Source organism: Harpia harpyja, chromosome 4 (genome assembly GCF_026419915.1).
Source record: "Harpia harpyja isolate bHarHar1 chromosome 4, bHarHar1 primary haplotype, whole genome shotgun sequence".
NCBI classification, from domain to species: domain Eukaryota; kingdom Metazoa; phylum Chordata; class Aves; order Accipitriformes; family Accipitridae; genus Harpia; species Harpia harpyja.
The window spans coordinates 9,621,026-9,642,626 of record NC_068943.1 but is presented as its reverse complement, the minus strand read 5'-3'; the positions used below and the strand labels follow the sequence as shown (position 1 = coordinate 9,642,626).

The 21,601-nt window shown below is 36.8% G+C and overlaps 1 long non-coding RNA gene across 1 annotated transcript; it reads right to left on the bottom strand.

The window, feature by feature from the left end:
- Positions 1-3,053: 3,053 nt before the first annotated feature.
- On the bottom strand, positions 3,054-21,296 carry LOC128141172 (uncharacterized). The gene is made up of 3 exons (XR_008234932.1): positions 21,175-21,296; positions 3,835-3,894; positions 3,054-3,417 (listed from the first exon to the last, which is right to left on the bottom strand). It is a non-coding gene; the product is annotated as an uncharacterized LOC128141172 (long non-coding RNA).
- Positions 21,297-21,601: the final 305 nt, after the last annotated feature.

Sequence of the window (21,601 nt, the reverse complement as noted above, 5' to 3'; positions counted from 1 at the left end):
CCTGAAATCAGTTGAAAGACAGTCCTACAATATCAGCTGGGAAATATGCTTTTAAAGAAGATAGAATCAATCGGATTAAATGTTTATACTGGTTATTCCTAAGGCATTTATGCTCAAAATCACCAAAACCCAGACATGATAGACAGAATTTTCAGTGTGTGTGTTAGGAAAAATAAATATGTCACATTTCAACCCAAAGAAACTTGAAGTTCTGATCTAGACTTTCATGGGTAACCTAGAGACCAAGAATATTTAATTTGTATAAAAGCAGTAAAATATCTTACAATTAAAACTAAATATCTACTTTTTCTTTAAAAATTTTGGACTAAGTGTCAAATAGTAGCATAACTATTGTATCCATTTTTCTTAACCTGTGGTATACATTTAGTATCAATGCTACACCTCAGAGGTAGTATATATTAGATGTTTCTTATGTTTGTATCCAATTTTTTTTATGTATATTGCAAATAATACCAGAAAAAAAAAAAAAAAACCAACAAACCAAAACCCACATCACCAAGAAAATAAATACATAATAAGATAAAAAAAGGAAGGATTGTGAATTAAGTGGAAATATGCTGCAGTGTACTATTCAGAAAATAGATTTTTATGTTATCTAAGTGACATGATCTAAAACTTTAATTACAACTTTCCCTCAATAAGCAAAGGATGTTAAAAAACAATTACTGAAAAATGCTATAAAGGATTGAAAAAAAGGACTTAGTTAAAATTCTTCTAAAATACAGTATCTACTACAAGTCACCTTTATTTGAAAAAAAAGCGAGAGCAGTTCTAAAAGCCTTATAAAGCTGTATAGTCAAATAATACTAATATAAAATCTTAAAACCAAGTTTTGAGTAACAGCTGAAGAACAGGCATTAGACATATTCAAAAAGAAAATTTCAACCATCAGTTTAATAAAAGTTCATTTTAATTAGATTTTTTAAAAAAGTTTAACATTTTATATTTGTATTTTATTTGCCAAAACTGAAGCCATTTTCCTTACTCTATACTCCTCTATATTTTTCTATACTTCCTGTTAAAGTTTGACGTTGAACTATGAGAAAGAAAACTCACGAAAAGTACTCTGGTAAAAACGTCACCACTTTATAGTTGCAAAAATTTGGTAAGTGACTTAATTTTCAAAGGAATATAGAATTTGTGACCACTGAACATTCTATATAATTTAGCTATGGATAGGAAAAAAATATTCTTGAATATGATACATGATATTCTAGGAAGCATATGTATCAGCTCATTTACCCTAAAAAACTTGAATCTGAAGTAACATTAACTGAACATGCATTGAAGTTGTTATTTTTTTAATATTCCCCAATAATTCCTCCTTCTTCTCCTCTCCAGCCAACCATTTTCTCCAGTCAAAAAAGATCAAAGTTTGGGGTTTACAAAGGTTACTTTGTGGTGTATGCCAAAAAGTTCTGACAGTAACCATACCCTTGCTGCTTCACCAGAATATTCTGTTTCCCGAATTCTTACTTTAATTTTGACATCCCTTTCCACTTGCATATTTTTTTCTCTTCCTTTATGTGTTGACTAATGGAAACCCTTATCAGAGGGAGACATATCAAAATCTTTCCTGCCTCCTTCTCCCCGAAAGTACACTCTTTCAGATAGATTGAAGTGACTGGGCTCATGAATATAAAAATATGTGGTCGATATTTCTTATGAGTGGTGGCAAGTGAATAAACAAGACTGAGCCAGGAAGCACTCGCCATTCCCACTGTATTTATATCCAAAATGCAAGCAAGAAACAAGGTACTGCATAAAAAAATATGATGCATTCATTATTCCCATTCTATAAGTAAGGATCAGAGGTATTGATGGGATCTAAAGGCATGTCTATGCTAGCGGTACAAATAGTGGTAGGGGATATTCCATTAGTCTGGAACTTGATTTAAGTCAAATTTGTCAAACAGACCTTGGCCGGATCTTTGCTCATTTCTGCTAGCACTTTTCCATGCAATTTCTGGGCATGGTTCAGGTGTTACTGTGGGCCAGGGACCTTTGTCAAAAATGTAATATTGATGCATCTACGGATGCTGTGTATATCAGCATGTTTAGTAGTATGGGTACCGGTCATTATGTGACTATTGTCAGAGAACAGGCTCAGGGCACTTCTAATTTAATAGAACAGGAATAACTTATGCAGCCCTCTTCCTCTTTAGGCTTCTTCAGGCAGAATCTTAACACTTGCTTCACTTTAAAAATGATGCTGTGGCAGAGAGGAAATAGATGTAATATTTGCAGTCATCATACACTGCAAAAAGTTATCTTTAGCTCCACTATTTCTAATACAATTGATAATGTAATTTCCTTGCACAACACATGAGATGCTTAGTAAGAATTGTGTAGTAATTCACATTCTTTTCCACTGAGATAAGTCAAATATAGTGGGATTTATCTCATCTACCTTTAAATTTTTATGACGCAGACATCTACATCTGAGCTTGCCAGCTAGAGGTTTTATTCCTTGAATAAAAATGGACACTTCTAGAACATGATTCATCTCATCATAATATAGATCTCTAAAATGGTTAGAAGAACTTTGGAAGTAATATGTTTCTCTGTGAATCATATAAACAATCTTGTTGATTAATCAAGATGTAGATATCTACATAGCCAAAACTGGGAAGGCCTTAGAAATAACTTTATGTTATATAAAAATATTCTGCTAGAATCTTTACCCCAGACCTCTTATTTGAGTGTTTGCATTTTATAAATATAATTTTAAATTTGATTTCTCAAAAATAAATACGAAGCCCCAGCATGTTATCTTTAGCAGAGGTATTTTAGGATCAAGTGTAGCAATTTTCCAATCATGTGGTCAAACATTAAGAATTTCTATGATCCAGAATGCTTCATTTAGAACCACAGCAAAAAAATAATTAATGAAAAATAAAGTTAACATTTATAATGAATGTGGCTATGATATCAAGGATGCTTCTATTAATCAAGATTTTAATGCACTTAATGAAACATTTTTCCCCAGTATTTTTCTTTATTATGCCATACATGCATAAACAATAAAATATGCACAAATCAATTTTTTTTTGTGGATATCAAAATATTTACAGTTGAGACATTTTTATCATTTAAACTACTGTTTTCTCAGATAAGATAGGAACTTGTTAATATTTCCACTAATAAAATTCTTGACTTTCTTTGTTAGACTAGAATTGGAGATTTCATATTATCCATCATTAATATTTCTTTCAAGTCTTTACATATATGTCAATTTGAAAAAGCTTATTGTCTTTTTAATTGATCTAGGGGTTCTTTTAATCTATTCATCTTATGAGTGTCATCTTATACTTGGATGACACAAATTTGTAAAGACTGTCTGGAAAGAAAGACAGCAGATATATACCCATGTACACAGGTAAATCACTGCTATGCCTGCCAGAAAAAAAAAAAAAATTAAAGTCCATTTATGTTTCCCCGTATTCTTACATCGTCTTGGCCTGATTTTCCTTTCTGCTAGTACTCATCAGAATCCTCTGGTTTGTGTTAAATAGGGTTGAAATTGCAAAGATGTAGAGAGTTGGCATTTTAAATGAGAGTCAGGCCTTCCCTATCTATGTCATTGTGACAAATCTTTATAGGAACATTACAGATAGAGAACTAGTGATTAGCTCCATTGCTATGCACTCCTGTATCTCTGCAACAGAGAATGATCATCAAATTCACATTATCTGGGAACTTGGGAGTTAGCAGTAGCTGACCATGCCAGCTGGAAGAGGCTTAAAACATGTGTTATGCTATTAAGTGGTATTACAATGTACCAATAATGGATTACAAAAAAATGTTACAGACCTTGTTAATCGGAAGTATAGATGTACTGTGCACATTATGCAGCCATGGTAATGCAGTTTGCTAAAAGAAAAATGATGAATTGGTATACAGTTTAGCGTAATGAATTATGTAGAGGTGAAACTGGATTAAATGAATTTACACAACAAAAATAAATACAGAAAAATTAAAATATAAGCACGAGTGTTAGCAACGGTATAATTTCAGAAGGTTTGTTTTCTTTTTTTTTTTTTTTTTGTCTCATTTTGTACCTATAATGTATTTTCCCTTCTGGAGCTGATTGGGGCCCTGCAATTATCACTGTTGCACTGTGGCTGCAATTAAGACAATTTACTTAAGGACACTCCAATGTGTAATGGGCAGTCAGAAAAAAATCGTCATCAACAACAATAATAAAATCCTCCAATTTAACATAGGAAACAGAGTTTCAGGGCCCAAACAATCTTGAGTCTAGAAATTTTGAGATCTTTCATCTCCCAATTACCTTAGAACTGTTTTTTTTTCTGTTGGCATCCTAGTTTAATAACACTATGGAAAACTTAATTTCTTAATATTAAAAAAATTTCTCATCTCAGGTTATCATCCAACCCTGTTACACTGGTAGAAATAACAACACTCTTTGCAGTGTAGTAAAACAAGATATGTAGCTTTATAAATGTCAGATTTAGCCATCTACCCAAAGTTCTGATATACCTGTCATTTTAATTATCAAGTCTTTACAAGTAGCTAATGGTAATAATGAAATCCTCTTCAGGAAAAACAAGTATCAGAACATAGACCTACCCTATAAAATGAAAATGGATTCTTCTATATGTGTTTTCATTTAATTCCATGTTAAAATGTGTGTCCTTCTTATTCAGAATATAAACAAAACCTGTTCACAAAAGTAAACAGTTTTTTGATGGCTCTGAAACCAGAAGTGTTTTCATGGTAATTTCTTGGTAGAAACAGGAAGACAGCCTTCAAATAAATCTGATAGCATGCACAACTTAAGAAAACAGAAAAAAAAAATTATAGCAAATTAAATGCAGCAGCACAATTAAAAAGTCCACAAATAATCTGAAGAACAGATATCAAAAAGGATAAAATCCAGTACTGAAGTTTTCTTCAAATGCAACAGGGAAAAAAGGCTCCTAGAGAGTCTGTAAGGCCAAACTACATAATAGAGTGCTCAGGGAACACAAGGCCATTGCAAAGAAGCTAAACAAAAATTCTTCACATTAGTCTTATACTGTGAAAGAAACTTTATTCCCCATGCCCTAACCCTTACTTCTGGAGGACTCATCAGACAGTTGTTGCAGAAGATGTTGTGGAACAAACATAAAATGAACCATACTACTTGTGGGGATCTACCAGTGTTCATCAAAGAGCTCTAAGGCAAATTAAGAATGCATTATCCTGAATACTGGCATCTCTTAAAACTTCCTGAACGCCTGAAGGTGGAAGGTGGCAAATGGCATGCCAATTGTTTAAAAATTTTCTAAAGGGAACTCTGAAGAATTAATAGTAAATTAGCAGAAAACATTGTGAAGAACTGAATTAGTTAATAGCTTCATTAGTGTGATTTAGTTGGAATGAGTGAATTGGTTTATTTTTAGGAAGTTTTGCCTTATAAATCTATCGACATAATCTGAAATGGTCTACAAATGTGGGTAAAGATGATTCGGTCAATCTCGCTGGATTTCCACAAGGCTCTTGACATATCCTTTCACTCAGGTCTCCTAAACAAAGTAAACAACCACGGAATAGGAAGGAATGGCCTTGAATGGATAAATAAGTGGCTGAAATTCAGGAAACAGGGTAAAATAAATGGTCACCAAAGGTCACTACAGCTCACTAATGGTCTGTGCTGGGATTTGTGCTATTCAACATATTCATAAATGAACTAGATGTGAGCAGCAAGTGCAGAAACATTGCTGATAGTATGGAGTTATTCTAGTTAATGAGGACATACAGCTGGACTGTGCAGAACTGCAGAAAAACCTTCAAAAACAGAGTTTATGGCTTCAAGAAACTATGCAACAGCATGGAAAATGAATATCAGTGTAGACAACTATAAAGTGGTTGGAAAAAAAGCAAACACATAACATATTCACCGTGCACTGGCTATTACCTTAGAGGTGAGACCTTGTAGTAAAGAAAAACTAGCACCAGTTCAGTAGTGGTCAAAAAATCAAAGCAAATGTTGGAAACTATTAGAAAAGAAAAAAAATAAAATCATTTTCCAGTGTAAATTCCTGTTTCAAACACATCTTGAATATGGCCATTAGGGAAGATGACAAAAGTTGCAGAACAGTTTTGTTGTATGAGGTTTGTTCCACTTGAGTATGAGTGGTAAAACTTCCCTGCTTGGAAACAGGTAAGTGAGGGGGCTAGGAAAGAAAACTACAGTTCTAAGTCTGATGAAAAGACAGTACAGATGGGCCGACAGTTCATTCTAATATATGAAATACTGAACATCAAATGAGACTATCAACATCTAAGTGAAGTACTAAAAGATGATTCTTCACAGGAAAATCGGTAAACATACAGAACTCAGCACCAAAGACTCACTGCAAAGATGCTTAAAGTTTGTATCTACTCAAGGTTTAACAACAAGAAATGTAATACAGATGGGATAACTGGGTACATAAGTAAATCCACTGAGCTGAAAATAACTCAGGTCTAGGAGAGGAATTAAGGAAGTCATTGTATTTGTATGTCATGCCATTGGGCTGTTTGTGTGGCTCCTCTCACAACAAGATATCACACAGCCGGATTCCTGGTCTAATACAGTATCGAAGTCCTTGAACTTCTCTGTATTCAGACAGTGCTTGCATAAATTAATAGAGAAAAAAATATTCTACAAATATGAAGTCACCACCTCTCGCTCACTAAGTCTCTGAAGCACAATTTACAACACCTTGACAGAGAATGCTGTTAAATATTGTTCCACATTTGCCCTGTTCTGGTGATCTTTCCTGCGTTTTGTGCTGTTCACTCTCCTAGGCAGAATTCTGGTCAAGATGGATCTTTCATCTGAATGGTCAATATAACCATTTTTATGTTTGCAAGAAATGACAGAGATGTGAGATAGTGGGATAGAAAATGGAAGAATAAATCACATTTATACATAGGTTCACAAATTCAAGAGTTTAGAAGACTGGTCACTCTTCGTGGGAGAAAAGGAAGATGCTGCAGTCAGTTTATTATAGCCCTGAAATTCTGGGGACTAAAAATGCAGAGAACAGTTATCATTTTAAGATGGGAAAAGTGATGTCATGGGTCACATTCAAGGTATTTATCCTGTGGCAATGTTAATTTAAAATTTAATTCAAAATTGCACACACACACACACACACACATATATATATACAAGATAAATGCAAATAAGAAGTAAAGGAAGTGTATAAAATCCACCATTAATGACTACATTTTTGTTCATGCTGAATGGTATCTGAGAAATTGCTATTGGTAGATTTTCAAGCATGTATCTTTCAAAAACATTTATTCTTTAGTTATACCTTATCATATATATTTGTGTAAAAGTTAAATATATAGGCAACAGTACTGTCTATGTCCATGTTATAATCAATAAAGACAGGTTTCTTCAGAGGGTGACTCTGAGATAATGCACCTGAAGTAAGTGCCAAAATAGTTTTGAATGGTGTCTTCTCTACTGACAATGAAGAAAGTCTTGATAACTACACTGAAAAAAATGCTCATCATGTAAGTAGTTAAAGTTAAGTAGAGTAACAAGCTTTTGGGAAGGCCAGGCCTAAAGTTCATCTTTAGTTTGTGAAGTTTAGTGCTACTTTAAAATCAGAAGCATATGAAACTTTGTGACATAAACTATTAACTTTTTATACAATCACAAATATGCTTCACTTTACGAACATAAGCCTGAGAACAACTCCCTTCATTGTTTAGTCCTTCCTGTCTCTTCCTATTGCAGGCAATCATCTCATAAAATGGCTTTCATAAATTCAGTATGGTTTGTTTAAAAACTGTTTGTATTTTCTTAAACTCACTGTTTTCTTTGGGTTGCTGCTCCAGAATTTCACTTGTGTCACTATTAAATAATTGCTTTTAATTTTCAGTGTATTTGTGACTATGAATACACTTAAGCTTTTGTGCCCACACTGTCCTTGAGTTAAATATTTATTTTCATAATGTTTGTCTCCGGTGCATTTCTAGAGAGCAAATATATTGCCTCTGGCTGTGTCTGTATTGTTAAACACATCATTTCCAGGGCATCACCCTTCTACTTGTGGTCAGGAAGAATACAAAGATGCGTGTCCATGAAATTTAGAGCAAGTTTACTCCAGAGCAGATTGACTGCACAAAATTCATCCCTGGTTTTCCAAGGATGTGTTGCTGCTGTGACTCTAGAAAACACATAACTTTTGCTATGATTTTTTGTTGGTTTTCATTCAGAAAGTCTGAGACTATAGTATAGTCTCTTTTTTTAATGGTGTAAAACTGAAGATAAATATCATTAGCATTGTGGTGCAAAGCCTTCTAATAGAGTTTTTGACAAAAAGTAGGGCAGGTCAAATGGTATCTGCTTCTGTGTTGTCCATACCGACTCTTAAGAGTGGTCACAGGAGTGAATTATCCTCAGAACAATGGCGAGGCTTTTTCTTGGAAAAAGTTAATTGGACCAGTCCAAACTAGAGTCAAGGAACTAAGCGGTGTGGATAGTCTGGGATCAACTGCTGGAGCTTTTGCCCTAGTGTGTCTTACTTGAGAGGATAGACACAATCTATGAATAATTTGCTAAGTGAGTCATGTTTTGCTAGTTTCTTTTTCAAATTTTTTTTTTTTTTTTTAAATTCTACATAGTAGCCCATGGTCCCTCCTCAATTCAGGTAACTAAATCTGTACACTGACTCTAAATGAGGTCTCACTGATGTCTTGCACAAAGGTACTAAGACTTTCTGCTTAGCTGGAAGCATTTTGCTTACTGATTTGGGGGACCATAGTTGCCCTTTTTACAGCTTTAATCCATTATTGATTTGCTATCATCCTTATAAACATACTTTATAAATATACAAATACCTGGTTTTCCTTTCATTTCTTGTTCTCAGCTGAGAAAATTCCAGCTTGTTTCCAGGTCCAAGACTGCACTACAGATTCTTGTTCTGAGTCTCTAAATGAATGGACTTTCACTTTGTTCTCATAAATTCCCCCTCATCCTATTACTTCACTCTCGAAGGCTATTCATTTATTTATGTATAATATTTCACTGCTCCCCTCTATTCAAAATGACTGCCAACTTTGTGATATCATCTAATTTCATTACCTCACTTCAACTTTTGAGCCAAGGTCAGAATTGAAGATTGAGATACTGAGACTGCTCCCAATATGCAATAAATTCCAATTATGACTCCTCCACTAATATTTTCATTTCAATACAACAAAACAGGTATTGTAATCTGATACTGTATACTGCTATGTTAGCTCACATTATATGTTTATTTAATTCCTTGAGGCTTTAACAATTTTTCCTTGAATATTTGTTCTAAAAACTTGCATAATTTAAGGACAAACAAGTTCAGAGGTACATAGATCAATTTTTGTCCTCTTTATAAATATCAGTATTTGCCAATCACTTTTCGTACTTATGAACATAGAGTGTGATGCATTTCACCTATTGGTTCCCCAGAGTTCTCTAAGGGAGATTATCCTGCTCTTCCGTCATAAACATGTTTTGATTTTAGATGCAGTGTTTTCAATTTGTATATCATCATTGTATATCACCAGTCCCAATGGCTATGCAGCTTGTCTTCCTTGTCCAATATGCCAAAAATATTAGGAAATCTTTATACATATAGTTTTAAGTAACAGTCAAATTATGTTTAGCCAGCATTTTAGTCACAAAGAATAGTACTGGTTCTTCTGTATGCCTTTTTTTCAGACAAAACCCCAATAGCTTATTCTGTAAATGTTTACCTCGTGCAACACTGTTTAGCCCTGAGCAAAGTTTTATGACCAAGTTAGAAACTCCAGAAAACAGGTATTTATAATTGAAATTGCAACTCAAGTTGCGTATCAGTGTATGACTGCACTATTTTAATTTAAGTCTATGTTCTTTCACAATGCCATAACTATTTATTCCTAAGGGGAAAGGGTTATGGTTCTCAAACATCTCCATACAGTCAGAGTAACTGAATGGTGATGCATTTTCCACCTGAAGTTAGCCTTCTGTTACATTTTAATTTCCAATATCTGAAAGAAATTGGGTCTTTTGATGTAGTCCCAGGTTGCTTAGTCAGATGAAAAACTGAAGTCCCTCAGGAATCTAATATAAATGCTGAAAATCTAATAAGTTAGCAAGAAATATCAAGAGATAACAAGTGTGGGATCTATTTTTAAAGCCACCATGCAAATCACTCTAATTCTTTCCAAATCCTAATTTCAAAATCCCTTATAAGATTTTTACCTTTATATCTTGGGCACATTCTGATAAAGAAGAAAACACTGGACAAACAAATTTCAGTATGTTAAATTTTCAGTGCCAGATGTTGATCAGATTGTAAATAAAACCATGGTACTAGAAGCACAACCCTTTTTGCCTATTACTCCCTAATAAGGATCTTTGTGTTTGATAAAAAGATTTCTCTTTTCCATGTCCTGTATAGGAAGATAAAACTCTTTACTTTCCATTTTTATTACATACCAGAATGCTGGTTTTCATATATTAATAAAAATGTGCTGCACTGTGTTACACAAGATCAACTAATAATTTATGTAGATAAGTGTAAAAATGACTGTGATAATGCTGATGGCAAATTTTATGAGAAAATATTAAAACTAGTAAAATATACTAAACCAAACTAAGCAAAATGTTCATAAGCATAGCAAATTCAGTGATTAATAGTCAGCAGCATTCTAGCTTTCTATGTCACCACTAGAATTTTATGTGGTGTTACTAAGCAACAAAGGTTACTCTTCAGCAACACTTAGATGCAGTATTTGCAGTTTTAATCAAATCAGCTGCTAAGTGAACAGTATTTTTGTGTAATCTGTTTGTCAGTGATAGATAAACAGTACAAACAAATCAAATATATGCTAATTTATCTTATATGGCATAATTATAACAAGTCTCGTTTTAGTTAGTTAATGGGCTTTTCTAATGTACATCTCTGATTATATAATTTATCTTATTGTGAACATCCTTGGTAGCCGGAATAATTTAGGCAATATTTTAGTTTTGCCTCCAAGCTCCAAAAAGTATTTACTCAAATGTACTCAAAATGATGATTAAAACTGTTATATTGATATCAAGATGAGAATAGCCCACATAAAACATTGCAGTCAGAAGTATTTTTTGTTGTTGCTGTTATCTAATAATTTAAAAAAAAAACCTGAATCCCATAAGACATTGTATATCACTTTTTAATTTTATCTTCCACTTCTGCCTGTGGTACTAACAGAGAAGACTAGACAGGGTAATGTACCAAATTATTGAAAGATCCATAATTTCTGCTGCTTTTGAAATTCCATGTTGATTTAAAAGTGAAAACAGCTACCCAAAGAAAGCTTCTCTATTCCAGGAAGCATAGACTGTAAACCAACAATTTGTATCAGCTACTAGCTAATAGAGAAAAAAGCTTGTTTCAGAAAAAAACATGATGCCTTTAAAGTTGAAAGGTCACAGAGGTGAACAGTTTCTTTTAATCTGTATGCCACTATATGGATGGGTTTCTGTCATATTATAAGGATTCTGCAGAGATAATTGCAGAATCCCCATTGAAAAAAAAAAAAAAGCCATACATACAGAATTTAAAGCCATATCAGTTTAAATGCCTAATAGCAGAAAAGACTGGACAAAAATAGGATGACATGAAAAACAAAGAAGTTATATGTGACATGCTGATATGTATAAGTTAGTGAAGATGGTAAATTATCTTTCTCTGCTTTTGGAAGTTAATTTTTTCATAAATAGTGGTGTAGAAAGAATAGTAATGGTAACACTGCTGCTGTTATGCTAATCTTTAGAGAAGTTCTCATTTAAAAATTGTAAATAAAATTCCTCTAAGTCTTTGCCCTTCTGATATTATTTAAATAGCATACACTATTTTAGAGACAGGGAAAGAAGGGAGAGAAGAGAGAGAATAAATAATGGTGCCAGATGTACTGTATTTGCATAAAAAGTTCATTTGAAATCCATATGGCAGTCCATTGAGCACACAGTCTAAGCCTTTAAAATATTGTCCCATGAGAACATTTATGTAGCCCTTCACTACTGTAGACAGTAAGATTGTATTTGAACATGTCAGTGAATGTAATCTATTTTCTACTTAAGGGATATGTTGCTGGTTTGTATTTTTACAGCAATAATTAGGGATGTCATTTGTGTCTTTATTGTTCCTGAGGTTGTGTGATGTCCTTTACTACAGAAGAGAGAGTCTGTTACAGAGATATAACCAACTAACAAGCTGAAATAAAGGTGGGGAAGGAAAGGAACAGAAATGCTAAGATCCATAAAATGTGAGATTACAAAGGTACTGTGAATTAGGAGTCAAGAAACTGTTTCACTCCCTAATTAACAGGGGTAAATAAAAACTTTTGAGGCCAAAGTATCTCATCTGGAGTTTTGGGGGAGCCTGAGCTTGATTTTCTTTTTCTGGACATGCCTATCTCACTTTATTGAAAGGCAGAGCCTCTGTTCAGACTATAAAAACTACAAATAGTCTAATATAATTTTGTAAGTGCAATGGAAATAAGGCTGGTATGATTTTACTAGAATAAAAAGTTTTCCATGCTTATATTCTGAAACAATATGGACTACTTTGCATGGCTTGTGTATGCACTACCCGTTAATTTAATACATGCAGGAAATTAGTGACAAAGGATCTAAACTTGATCCCAGTAGATCTGTTGAAATTTTTGTTGTTATGAGCAATTTCAGTTAGTCTCCAGGAAATACTTTGGGCTATAAATATTCCATTAGCATTGCCATTTGGATGCTTATGTTTTTGCAGCCCTGAAAATATCTGTCTAGCTAACACAAAGAAATCCTAATAAAAAAATCTTCCTCCAGCATGTAATAAATCATGTAAAAGAAAAATATTTTGCTAGTATTATATCTCCCTCTACTGGTAAAATATTATTTTCCCTATGATTAATTTTAAAAGCAGACTATAATTAAGGAAGAATGTAACATGGTAGCTCCCTTTCAAAAATATGGTCCCATGATGAATATTTTAGAGAGACAAACAAGAATTAGGTCTAAGTATTCTTTTGAGACTGAACAATGCAGGAAGTTCAGACAAGGGTTACTGATTTATTCAAGGTAGATTAATTCACAGGGAAAGTAGAATGACATTTGCAGTGAGGGAGTCTACTGGAGTTCTCTCAGTAATTTCCTTTAAAAACAGAATAGAAAGTATGTAAATATGTAAGTAGCCTAAAAATGTTAATAATCCATTACAAGAAAGCAAAATAACAGGAAGTACAGGTTATCCCCTGGTGCCCATTAACAACGTAAAACAAAGTTTGGTTAAATAATTTAAGCAGTAATGATTATCAAAAAATGGCTGTAAAAATAAACAATATTCACTTATCTGTCAAAAAGATTAAAAACCTGTGAAATGGTGCAGTATTGATAATAAATATAGTAAGTGTGTATTCAATAAAAAAAACCCTCAACGTTCTGAAATGTATTTAAAGCAAACAGATCAAGAAGACATTGTGTATTATTGACCAGTAACACTGGAGTCCAGGAGGACTTTTCATTCTCCCTAGGTTTTTGTTACACTTCCCCAAGTATGTACAGGGGAGAAAATGCGGCACAGGTCTTTTCTGCTTTTCTAGAACAAGGATGAGCACATTTTCTGTATAAACTTTCCACCTAAAGCACTGGAAACTAAGTACCTGAAATCCTGACTAAGGTTTTATTAGGATTTGCAGCCTAGAGCCTGCCATAGGCAATAAATTTTGCCCTTGTTTTAAAGCACAGCTAGAGGAGTTGGTTGGGCCACCACCTAGCTTTTATATAATACCTTTAGGATGACAGCACTTGCTCTGGAGCCAGGAAGTTTGGTTTCTTGAACACAAATAAATCTCTTCTTCCTCCCAAGAGAGCGTTGTAAAAAGCAGTAACTGCACACAAGGATGGTCCAAGTTACATTTTACGGGAATGTGTGATTTTGCAATTTTGAGTAACGTATTTTGGTCGTCACACTGCATGAAGTAAACATTTTGTGACACAATGCTCTCATTCTTCAGAATCTCCCTCTCTCATGGTGATGATGATATGATGGAGATGATGGCACTGATCATGAATATATTTTCACTGTGTGTTTTTCCAGAAAGTTATCAAAATTTAATAAAAGCTTTAATAATTGACCAAAGACAGTGAAATTATTCTAAAAAAAAGCTTAACAAACTAAATCAGAAAGTCCAAATAAGCAAGAGACACAAAGACTGAGAAAAAAGAGAAGGAAGTGGGGTGGGTCGGGGGGGGGGGTTGGAGGGAAGAGAGGACCAGAGGCAATAGGCACAAAATGAAACACAGGAGGTTCCATCTGAACATCAGGAAACACTTTTTTACTGTGAGGGTGACCAAGCACTGGCACAGGTTGCCCAGGGAGGTTCTGGAGTCTCCATCCTTGGAGACCTTCAAAAGCTGACTGGATGTGGTGCTGAGCAATGGGCTCTGGGTGACCCTGCTCCGAGCTGGTGGATTGAACAAGATGACCTCTGGAGGTCCCTTACCGTCTCAGCCATTCTGTGAAAAGAAAGGGAAGAGCGAGGGAGGGAGGGAGGGAGGAAGAAAGGGAAGAAAAAATATGCTTGTAACATTAAAAAAAAGGAAAAAGAAAAAGCTGTGCTGCCCCACTTTTGTATGCAGATAATGGTGGTATTTAACCACGTAATCAGATGAATGTCCTTTCTAAACTGTCAGTGTCAAGATAAATTGATTCATTGCTGATGGTGTGCACTGTCAGCATCTATTGTTATCTTTTCTTTTCGTACTTGTCATTCAGATTAATAACGTTAGTGGTGCTATATGCTTGCAGCTTTCTTCCCCATGTCAGTCACTTAGGAAGTTGCTCTGCACAGGTAATTTCTCTTCTGTGGATTTCTTTGTAGTACTTCTTTGATTAGTTTCAGTTGGCAGCAACAGCACATTGTATTTCCTTCTGACTACTCACAATGCATTAAATATTTCTAAAAACTTAATAGTGTAGTCACTGAATACATGTCCAAGATCAATGAAAAAGTTTCATTGCTTTCATTTTTACTATCTTTTGTTTGTGTGCTTTTTTTTCCTCAAACATGGAAGAATGTAGTTGGCAGCTATTAGGAAACATCAAAAAAGAAAGAATACTTTTCTATCTACAACACTGAATGAATCTTCCTTTTACTTCAATAATAAAATGTAATTAACCAAACATAATTAGAAAAAATAAAGCCTACTTATTATAAATTATGAAATCCTACTAGAAGTAGAGCTGGAAAGATGACAACTGATTTTGATGCAATGGGAATCAGGTTGGAGACACTGATAGTAGGCTAGTCCTCCGGTTGTTAATATTTTAATTCATTATGCTGAAAACCATCCAGAACTTGCTAACAAAATGCCACAATGATGCAAATCTTTGAGATATTCATAAAACAGAAGAGGACTGGAATGTGATCCAGGATGAACTGTATAACCCTGTATGAACAGTGGTCTAAAGCAAATGGGAAAAATATAATTGTAGAAAGTGCAAGATCATGAATTTAGGGACTAAAACCAGAATTTCTGCTATCAGCTAGGCGCTCCGTAGCTGCAAATATCACTGAAGCAGAAAGCTGCATGTAGGACATTATTCACAAAAGGGAAGACTAATGTGACCCATAATAAAAAAGTTGTTTCCATGTGAGACAGAAAAATATTAAAGCCTTAGTACAAAGGACCACTGAGTATGTATCTGTGATACTCTGTGAAGTACTGTGTTTAATTCTAGTAGTACATGTTTAAAGAAGATAATAACTAGAAAATAGCAGGCAATGATGCAGAGGAAATGGTTGGTAATTTACTGAAAATAATAGCTAGGTTTTGGGGTTGTTTATGGTTTTTTAACCCAGTGAAACTAGTCAGCTAAATGTCTGTCTTGCCAGTCAGAGTTAGGGGTGCAGGCATAAGTTTGACAAATCATCCAGATCAATACCTGGCTTCATGGCTGGTGTCATTGCCAGACCTTTGGCTTCTACAATCATGGGACATTCTTTGACAAATACAGCCTGTTGGGGAGAGATGGGATCCACCTATCTAGAAATGGCAGGAGAATCTTCACTAGTAGATTGGCTGACTTCATAAATTGTGCTTTAACTTGGGGGACAGTATTCAAAGCTGTGACGCTCGCATATTCAAAAGCAACTGGGTGGGTGAGGGCACCTACCAGAGTAGTGAGGAATGCTTCCCAACCCTTTGCAAAGGCAAGAAAACTAAGTCTAGCCACCTCAGGTGGACATATACCAATGCAGGTAGTCTGGGCAACAAACAGGAGGAACTGGAACTCCGTACCCAGTCTGAGACTTATGATGTCATAGGAAACACAGAAACCTGGTGGGAGAACTCACATGACTGGGAGACCACAACTGATAGCTACAAACTGTTTCAGAAAGATAGGAAAGGAAGAAGAGGAGGTAGAGTTGTACTTTATGTAAAAGAGAAATTCAAGTGTATGGAGGTGAGCTATGGAGACCACAGAAATTCTATTGAATGCCTTTGGATCAAGATTAGAGGGATCATTACCAAGGGGTAATCTTATGTTAGGTATCTGTTACTGACCTTCCAGTCAGGATGGTGAGGCCAATGAAACCTTACTTCAGCTGCTCAAGGAAGTCTCAGGCCAACAGACCCTGGTCCTCATGGATGATTTTAATTACCCAGACATTTGTTGGGAAAACAATGCAGCAGTGCACAACTCGTCCATCAGGTTCCTGCAATTCATTGAGGACTGCTTCCTGCTACAGATGCTGGACATGCCAACTAGGAAGAGCACATCGTTAGATTTACTGATCACAAACTGAGAAGACTTACTTGATGTATTAAGTTTGTATGGCAAGGTTTTGGTAGCAGGGGGCTACAGGGATGACTGCTGTGAGAAGATGCCAGAAGCTTCCGCTGTGTCCAATAGAGCCAATGCCAGCTGGCCCCAAAACGAACCCATCGCTGGCCAAGGCCAAGCCAGTCAGTGACAGTGGTAGCACCTCTGGGACAATGTATTTAAGACGTGGGAAAAAAACCCTGCGCAACAAACTGCAGCTAAAGAGACAAGTGGGAACATGTGAGAGAAACAACTCTGCAGACCCCAAGGTCAGTGAAGAAAGAGGAGGAGGAGGTGCTCCAGGCACCAGAGCAGAGATTCCCCTGCAGCCCGTGGGGAAGACCATGGTGAGGCAGGTTGTCCTCCTGCAGCCCATGGAGGTCCACGGTGGAGCAGATATCCACCTGCAGCCCATGGAGGACCCCACACCGGAGAAGGGGATGCCCGAAGGAGGCTGTGACCCCATGGGAAGCCCGTGCTGCAGCAGTCTGTGCCTGAAGGACTGCAGCCCGTGGGAAGGACCCACACTGGAACAGTTCACAAAGAACTGTAGCCCATGGGAAGGACTCATGTTGGAGAAGTTCATGGAGGACTGCCTCACATGGGAGGGACTCGATGCTGGAGCAGGGGAAGAGTGTGAGTCTTCCCCCTGAGGAGGAAGGAGTGGCAGAAACAATGTGTGATGAACTGACAACAAACCCCATCCCCCTGTGCTGCTCAGGGGGAAGAGGCAGAGAAAACAGGGAGTGAAGGTGAGCCCAGGAAGAAGGGAGGGCTGAGGGAAGGTGTTTTAAGGTTTGGTTTTATTTCTCATTATCCTACTCTGATTTGATCGGTAATAAATTAAACTAATTTCCCCAAGTCGAGTTTGTTTTGCCCATAATGGTAATTGCTGACTGATCCCTCCCTGTCCTTATCTTGACCCACGAGCCTTTTTTCTCTCCCTGTCCAGCTGAGGAGGTGGAGTGATAGAAAGGCTTTGATGGGCACCTGGCATCCAGCTAGGGTCAACTCACCACACTTGACAACCTAATTACCAATGGTAGCCTTGGATACAGAGATCACACTGTGAAGTTTAAGATTGTGCTGAGCACACTGAACATCAGTAATAGGACAAAGACCCCGGATTTTGGAAGAACCAACTTTCAGCCACAAGGAATTCCCTGGAAGCATCCATGTAGGGCAAAGGAGCTTGTGAGTGCTGGGAATTATTCAAGAACAGCCTTCTGGAAGCGCAAGAACAGTCCATCTCCCACAAAGGGAAAGGAAGAAAGCAGAACAAAAGACTACCCTGCTTAACAATGAGCTTTTGGATGTGCTTAAAAGCAAAAAAGCATACTAGCTATGGAAAGGCAGACAAATAGGCATCGAGGACTACAAGAACCTTGCTAGAGCATGTAGAGATGTAGTCAGGAAGGCTAAGGCTCGGCTAGAAGTGAAATTGGCCAAGAGAGATGTCAAGAAGAAGAGAGAGCTCATCAGATACATGAGCAATAAGCAGAAGCACAGGGAAGAAGTAGGTCCACTGCTAAAGAGGGCAGGGAAACTAGTTATTAATGCTGACAAAGCAGAGGTTCTCGATACCTTCTTTTTCTCTATCTTTACCATCACAGGATCAAGTAGCTATGACAACGCATGTGTCAACCTACCAGTAGTGGAGGAAGGGCTGGTCTGTGGCCTCTTGCAAGGGGTCAACCCACACAAATCTATAGGCCTGGATGGAATCCACCCCAGGGTGTTAAGAGAAATGGCTGACATTGTTGCAAGGCCACTGTCTCTAATCTTTGAAAGTGGTGAAGATCAGGGGTTATCCCTTGTGGCTGGAAAAGGGCAAAAGTCACACCCAACTATAAGAAGGGCCCAAAAGGGGACCCAGGAAATTACCAGCCCATTAGTCTTACTCCAATTCTCTGGAAAGTAATGAAACTAGTCCTCCTAGAAACTATTACAAATGAAATGAAGCAGGTGGTTGGGAAAAGCCAGCATGGATTTATCAAAAGTCAAATCATGCCAGAGTAAGCTGATCACCATCTACAGCAAAAAGACTTTTTGTGTCGAGATTGGGAGAGGAGTTGATGTTGTTTACTTGGACTTCAGCAAAGCATTCAACACCATTTCCCACAGCCTTCTCCTGGACAAACTGGCAAGATACAGATTGGATGTGTGGTCTGCGAGATGGGCAGGAAATTGGCTAACAGGCAGCACTCAGAGGGTGGTGATCAATGTTTTTTACTCAGACTGGCAGCCTGTCACAAATGTGGTTCCCCAGAGATCGATACTGGGCCCCACACTGTTCAACATCTTCATAAATGATCTGGATGATGGCATTGAAGGCACCCTCACCAGCTTTGCTGACAACACTAAACTGGGTGATGAGGAGGACATGTTTGAAGGGAGAGCCATCTTACAGAGACCTGGACAGGCTGGAAGAGTGGGCTAGCAAGAACTGTATGAAGACAAGTCTTTAATGAAGACAAGTCCCTGTACCTGGGATGGAATAACATCCAAAGAGCTCAGTACAGGCTAGGATCCGTGCAGCTGGGGAGCTGCTTTGCTTAAAAGAACCTAGGGCTCCTGGTGGACAACCAGCTTAATATGAGTCAGCAATGTCCTGCTTCAGCAACAAAGGCATGTCAGATACCAAGCTGCATCTGCAGGGGCATTACTAGCAGAGATACAGATGTGATCATCCCACTCTACTCAGTGCTTGTCAGGCTGCACCTGGAGTACTGTGTCCACTTCCAGTCCCCACAATTCAAGAGAGACACAGACAGACTGGAGAGGGTCCAAAGGAGGGCCACAAAGATGGTCAAAGGGCTGGAGAACCTGCCCTATGAGGAAAGACTGAATGTCTTGTCTTCTTGGAGAAGGCTGAGGGGGACCTAATCACAGTGTTCCAGCATGTAAAGGGCAGCTACAAAGAGGACAGAGGCTCTCTCTTCACAAGGAGCACATAGAGAAGACAAGGGGCAACAGGTACAAGTTGCACCAGGAGAGGTTTCATCTTGATATAAGAAAGAATTTTTTTGCAGTGAGAACAACCAATCACTGGAACAGCTTCCCCAGGGATGTGGTAAAGTCTGCATCGCTGGAGGTTTTCAAGATGCAATTGGACAGGGTGCTAGATAATCTCATCTAGGCTCCCTTTCCCACAAAAAGTTGGACCAGATGATCTTTTGAGGTCCCTTCCAAACTGGGCTGTTCTATGATTCTTTTACTTATCTTCTGTAAGGTAGGTCCACAGTAAGACAGATGAGAACTAACTTCTGAGAGATTTAGAATTACTTAGGATTTAGGGAATAAATTGATCTAAATGATATCCCTGGAAAACTCCAGAAGAGACTGCATAAAGAGAACTACTTTTTAACTGAAAATAGATCAGTGAAATAAAACTGAGACATTGGACATGCAGATTTGTTGTGTGGAATTAATTTGTCAGAAACATTTACAGTATGGATAGATGCATCTGAATCAATTGTTCTAGGATGCCTTTGTAGTCAATGGAAAACAAGAAAAAAAAACATTACAAGGATGGAATTCATCTGTATATTTTAGATTTCTATTTTAAGATGAGATTCTAGAAGTGCCTATTTCTCTTCCATGACAATGAAGATCACAAAGTGGCAAGCTGAGACAAGAAGCCTACACTCTAGAAAATTAGTGTTGGCCACGTGAGTTATTACTGAGTCTTTGATTGGTTGTGCCAAAAATACATCTTTCTCAAGAGGACTAAATGTAGTGAGAGGAATAGTGGCCTTTCAGATTTCATCTTAGCATGAACAGAGTAATTGTTGTGGGTTTTTTTCCTGACTTCTGTCCTTTTTAAAAGATTTATCATTGTTCTGTTCAATTTGGAATGCTGTATATAAATATTTGAATTGCCACTTGCCATGCTTTGGGTTTTGTTAAGTGTGGATTCCAAGTGTTTAATTTCATGACATATCCACCCAAAGGAGTATTGCCCTTGCACTGTCCTACTAGGCCATCCCAGGCAAGTGGTAAGCTGCCAGCACAAGGTTCTAGAATATCTGAAAGCTAGCACAGTATTTCTGCAGAATCTGCATATCCTAATTTTAGAGATAGTAGTGCAGGCGGTCAGGAAAGAAAAAGTATTTTCCAGTGGCTAGCAAGAATCAGGAAAGATCTGTTGGAGGTGACAGAAAAGCAGGGAATAGTTGAGTCCTATGGGCCCTGAGAGAGTTTTTAAAAATATACCCCTGCAGTCTGGGCAACCTGTTACATGCATGTAAAAAACCTTGAAACAGTGACAATCAATCACAATAAAATAAGAGTAATAAATATTTAGTTACATTACGTGCCAAATTCTGCTGCCTACTACAAGGTGCAAATGTATTGCAAGGTAGGCATAATCTTGTTTACAATGAAGTCAGTGAGCAAACTGCCACAAAAACAAGCGGAGAGTTATGCCATTGATGATCACTTCCTCTTTGAAAGAAAAAAGCCACTACAGAATCTTTAAGCTATAAATTTAGTATAGACTGAACTGAACTAAATTAAAATTCACTGTAAATAAAATTTGTATGGTCAGTGTACTCTGCTATCAGTGAAAATCATTATTACAAAACATTAACAATGATGACTATCTGGCCAACTAGCTTAAAATTAGAATGTAATTTGTAATATAATATCTCATTCTCCACAGAGGAACGACCATAAAATTTTGATGCTTTTCAATAGCAGTTGTGCGTAAAAATACAAGACGATATATGAAGCTATCAATA